The sequence below is a fragment of the Triticum urartu genome, chromosome 1A, assembly GCF_056163025.1.
Source record: "Triticum urartu cultivar PI428250 chromosome 1A, HENAU_Tu73, whole genome shotgun sequence".
In the NCBI taxonomy this organism is placed as follows: Eukaryota; Viridiplantae; Streptophyta; class Magnoliopsida; order Poales; family Poaceae; genus Triticum; species Triticum urartu.
Window position 1 is genome coordinate 177,149,875 of NC_141873.1, and position 6,000 is coordinate 177,155,874.

The following is a 6,000-nucleotide window of genomic DNA, read 5'->3' on the forward strand; positions in this document are numbered from 1 at the left end:
CATGGGGCCGCACTCCTGGGTGCCAAGACTCTGTCTTGGGGTAGAGGTGGTGGAGGCGCTCCATGGGCCACGCCGCCCGCGGTTGGCGGAGGGCGAGGTAGCGAGAGGGACAGCGCAGGGGAGCCCTCCTGCGGCACTGAAGTGCTCGGCGATGCGATCGAGCCAGTCCTCGTAGAGGTCGTCGACGGGGCGGTAGCGCAGGAGCTCATGCGCCATGCACAGAGCGGCCTGCGTGTCCACGGGAGCGTGAGAAGTGTGGGATGACGAGCCGGTCTGGGTCAGTGATGGAGTGGCGGTACGGCCGTCCCGCCGCACCGAGGGGTGCGCGCGAGGATGCTTGCTGCTTGTTCCCCGCTGGGCCAGTGGCCGCGTTGGCGGCAGGCGATGGAGAACGATGGGGTGGCCCGCTGACTGGAGCCGTCTGAGCAATGCGGGCGGCGAGGGCAGCCTGGTGCTTAGCGCGTGTGCGGCGAGCGTCCGCCATGGAGATGATGAGACAACTTGACATGGAGCGACGGAAGGGAATCTCCGGCGCACCCCTACCTGGCACGCCAAATGTCGGATCACGGGTTCCGGCAAAACACTCAAGGATCGAACACTCTGGTGCGCGCGAAGATCTCCCCCTACCGATACACGTCCTAGCTTCGCTAATATCTCATGGGCTACTCGACGAACTCGCAACACAAAGGACACAAGATTTATATTGGTTCGGGCCACCATTGTGGTGTAATACCCTACTCCAATGTGGTGTGGTGGATTGCCTCTTGGGCTAAGGATGAACAGTACAATGGGAAGAACAACCACCTGAGGAGACGTGTTCTTGTGCTCGGTGGACTTGTGGTTGTTCGGATTGATCCCCCTCTATAGTGGTGGCTAGTCCTATTTATAAAGGCCCTGGTCCTGTCCCCAAATATTGAGCAGGAAGGGAGCCAACAACGGCTAATTCGAAAGGGCACAACTAGTACAGCTTATCCTGACAAAAGCAGTCTTCGCCTGCAAAAGGCTCTGGTGGTGACGCTGCCTTGGGCTCCATGGTGACCTCCGTCTTGCCGTCCTGCTGGTCTTGGTCTCATTGCACTGATATGGAAACCTTTGCTTGACGCCTCGGTACTCCGCGCCTGCGCTTGCTTCCTTAGCACCAAAGAGGAAACAAGGACACTGTGCGCACTGGCGCCCGCCTGGCCTTCGTCGCCATGGCTCACGTCATTTGAACCTCATGAGGTTTGCCTTGCCTTGAACTCTCCGCCCTTCGCGAGCCAGCCTGGTGAGGCTGCTCCTGAGGAGGTCTTGTGTCATCCGCCACACGAGGGTCTTGAATGCCATGGGGCACATGCAGGCCTTCTTGCTTTTATCAGCCCTGCTGGGCTGCAAATCTTTCAAGATGAGGAGAGTTTCATTCTGTTTGCCCAGAAATGGGCTGTAGATTTTGAAAACACATCAAAATAGGAATTAGTTTCAATTTTTTTCATTACAAGATTTTAAATTCCATTGATTTTTATGTGTGGACAATTATTTGGATTTTATATTTATATAAATTATTTTTGAAAATAGTTGGAATGTGAATCCATATTTTGGGATTAAAAACAGTTGACCGCACCGAAATATGCAAAATTTTGTATACTTTTTAACCGTGGCCACAATATGGGGTGTAATGCTAACAAAAAGAAGATGGGCTCCAAAAACGTTCTTAAGAATTAGCAAATGGGCTATACATTATTAGAAATATTGCACATATCAATACTCTTGGATGTCCATCCAACAGTTGTCGTGCTTCTTCAATCTCTGCTCTTCCTGCTCCAGCCACTCAAACAAGCACCGGCGGGACTGCCTGCTCCCTCCTCCCGCGGCCGGCTATGATGCCGCGCAGGCCTCATCGCCCCACCGTACTCCCATCGCTGGCCTAGCCATCCCTCTACTGACCCACACCTGTTGTTATTCTCCGGGGACGGCTGATGAACTAGTAAACCCTCGTGCTCCTCCGCGTGGGAAACAAATGCCGAGTCTTCCCTGGCTCTGTGTCGTTCCCTTCCTAGGCCTCACTGTCGTCCACCGACCTCGTTCTCTCGGCGCAGCCTGGTCAACGTGGTCAATGAATGACATCCATCGGAAGTGGACTGTACGTGTAGAGGCTGACAGCTAGGTCCACGGTCGCACACAAGGAAATGCGTCCTTATTACGCGCAAAATAATGATTCCTCCACCTGAGAACTAGGACCCACAGGAAGGGCTTCTGTATTTCGCGAAAAAAACGTTCCCCCCGCTGACAGGTCAGACCCACCAGCTATATCTTCGCACATAAGGAAGTGCCTCCTTATTACGCACAAAAAAATGAATACCCCCTGCTAGCTGGGACCCACCATAGTAGGTGGCTGACTTGTGGGCCTACTAAGTTGACGGGGACGGAGGGCTTTGTCAACTTAGTCAATATGAAGGATTCTAGCTCTAGTGATCGTACGATGTCCATCCAACGGCCATAGTGCTTCTTCAACCTCTGGTCTTCTTGCTCCAGCCACCCAAAGAAGCTCCCGTGGTCGGCTTTGCTGCCGCGGAGGCCTCACCGCCCCATACTACTCCCACCGCTGGCCAGGCCATCCCTCCACTCACCCACACCCCCTGTTATTCTACAGCGATGGCAGCCTCACACCGCAGCCGAACCAGTGAACCCTCGTACTCCTCTCCGCGTGGGCATCCACTGCTGCGTCCCCGGCTCTACGTCGTCCCCTTCCTAGGCCTCGCCATCGTCCACCGCCTTGGTGCTCTCGGCACGGCATGGTCAATGTGGTCAACGACCGACTTCCATCGGAAGAGTACTGTACGTGGAGAGGCTGACTGCTTGGTCCAAGGCCGCAGCTAGGTCCAAGGCCATAGCCCAGTTTTTTTGTGATTTGCCAAGTAATTCGCTTTTTCAGGCCTGTTGGGCTGCAAATCTTTCAAGACGAGAATAGCTTCATTCCGCTGCCCGAGAAAATGGCCTATCAGTAATGAGAAATTGCTTCTACAATTTTAAAACACATCAAACCGGCAATTAGTTTCAAATTTCTTTTTTTCATTTCGAGATTTTAAATTGCATTTATTTTTATGTGTGGACAATTTGTTGGATTTTATATTGATATACATTTATTTTTAAAATCAGTTTGAATGTGACTCGAAATTTCGGGATTAAAAACAGTTCGAACCGCACCGAAATATGCAAAATTTCGTATAATTTTTTAACCGTGGCCACAATATGGGCTGTAATGCTAACAAAAAGAATATGGGCTCCAAAAAACCTTAAGAATTAGCAAATGGGCTGTAAATTATTAGTAATGTTGGCAGATGGGTTGTATGTTGTTTTCCACAGATTTGAGGCTTTCCTAAAAAAAGGTTGACGCACAAGTAGTGACTGTTGGATGTCCATCCAACGGCCGTCGTGCTTCTTCAATCTCTGCTCTTCCTGCTCCAGCCGCTCAAATAAGCGCCGGTGGGAATGCCTGCTGATAACCCACAAGTATAGGGGATCGCAACAGTTTTCGAGGGTAGAGTATTCAACCCAAAATCTATTAATTCGACACAAGGGAAGCCAAGGAATATTCTCAAGTATTAGCAGCTGACTTGTTAATTCAACCACACCTGGAAACTTAATATCTGCAGCAAAGTATTTAGTAGCAAAGTAATATGATAATAGCGGTAACGGTAGCAAAAGTAATATTTTTGGTTTTATAGTAATTGTAACAGTAGCAACAAAAAACTAAATAAGCGAAGAACAATATATGAAAAGCTTGTAGGCGTTGGATCGGTGATGAAAAGTTATGTTGGATGCGATCGATCATGCAACAGTTATAACATAGGGTGACACAGAACTAGCTCCAGTTCATCAATGGAATGTAGGCATGTATTCCGAATGTAGTCATATGTGCTTATGGAAAAGAACTTGCATGACATCTTTTGTCCTACCCTCCCGTGGCAGTGGGGTCCTATTGGAAACTAATGGATATTAAGGCCTCCTTTTAATAGAATACCGGACCAAGGCATTAACACATAGGGAATACATGAACTCCTCAAACTACGGTCATCATCGGTAATGGTCCCGATTATTCTCACTTCGGGGTTAACGAATCATAACACATAATAGGTGACTATGGACATGCAAGATAGGATCAAGAACTCACATATATTCATGAAACCATAATAGGTTCAGATCTGAAATCATGGCACTCGGGCCCTAGTGACAAGCATTAAGCATAGCAAAGTCATAGCAACATCAATCTCACAATATAGTGGATACTAGGGATCAAACACTAACAAAACTAACTCGATTACATAATAAATCTCATCCAACCCATCATCGTCCAGCAAGCCTACGATGGAATTACTCACGCACGGCGGTGAGCATCATGAAACTGGTGATGGAGGAAGGTTGATGATGACGATGGCGACAGATTCCCCTCTCTAGAGCCCCGAACGGACTCCAGATCAGCCCTCCCGAGAGAGTTTAGGGCTTGGCGGCGGCTGTGTATCGTAAAATGCGATGAATCCTTCTCTCTGATTTTTTTTCTCCCCGAAAGTGAATATATGGAGTTGGAGTTGAGGTCTGTGGAGCGTCAGGGGCCCACAAGGTAGGGGCGCACCCAGGGTAGTAGGCCCCCTGACGTGGATTCTTCTTCTGGTATTTTTTATATATTCCAAAAATAATCTTCGTTGATTTTCAGGTCATTCCGAGAACTTTTATTTCCGCACAAAAATAACACCATGGCAATTCTGCTGAAAACAACGTCAGTCCAGGTTAGTTCCATTCAAATCATGCAAGTTAGTGTCCAAAACAAGGGCAAAAGTGTTTGGAAAAGTAGATACGACGGAGGCGTATCAACTCCCCCAAGCTTAAACCTTTGCTTGTCCTCAAGTAATTTAGTTGATAAACTGAAAGTGATAAAGAAAAATGTTTACAAGCTCTGTTTGCTCTTGTTGTTGCAAATATGTAAAGCCAGCATTCAAGTTTTTAGCTAAGATTATGAACTAACCATATTCACAATAACATTTAGGTCTCATGTTTACTCATATCAATGGCATAATCAACTAGCGAGCAATAATAATAAATCTCGGATGACAACACTTTCTCAAAACAATCCTAATATGATATAACAAGATGGTATCTCGCTAGCCCTTTCTGAGACCGCAAAACATAAATGCAGAGCACCTTTAAAGATCAAGGACTGACTAGACATTGTAATTCATGGTAAAAGAGATCCAGTCAAGTCATACTCAATGTGAACTAATAATAATGGATGCAAATGACATCAGTGCTCTCTAATTGGTGCTTTTTAATAAGAGGATGATGACTTAGCATAAAAGTAAATGGATAGGCCCTTCGCAGAGGGAAGCAGAGATTTGTAGAGGTGCCAGAGCTCGGTTTTGAAATAGAGATGAATAATATTTTGAGCGATATACTTTCATTGTCAACATAACAACCGAGAGATCTCGATATATTCCATGCTACACACATTATAGGCGGTTCCCAAGAAGAATGGTAAAGTTTATACTCCCCCACCACCAAGAAGCATCAATCCATGGCTTGCATGAAACAACGGGTGCCTCCTACTAACAACAATCCTGGGGGAGTTTTGTTTGCAATTATTTTGATTTGATTTGAGCATGGGACTGGGCATCCCGGTGACCAGCCATTTCTCGTTATGAGGAGTGGAGTCCACTCCTCTTGAGAATAACCCACCTAGCATGGAGGATACAGGCAGCCCTAGTTGATACATGAGCTATTCGAGCATACAAAACAGAATGTTTATTTGAAGATTTAGAGTTTGGCACATACAAATTTACTTGGAACGACAAGTAGATACCGTATGTAGGTAGGTATGGTGGACTCATATGGCAAAAATTTGGGGGTTATGGAATTGGATGCACAAGAAGTATTCTCGCATAGTACAAGTGAATTATAGAAAAAGACTGGGAAGCAACTGGCTAGAGAGCGATAACAGTCATTGTCAGGACCCCGATTCCAAGTCGCATCGAT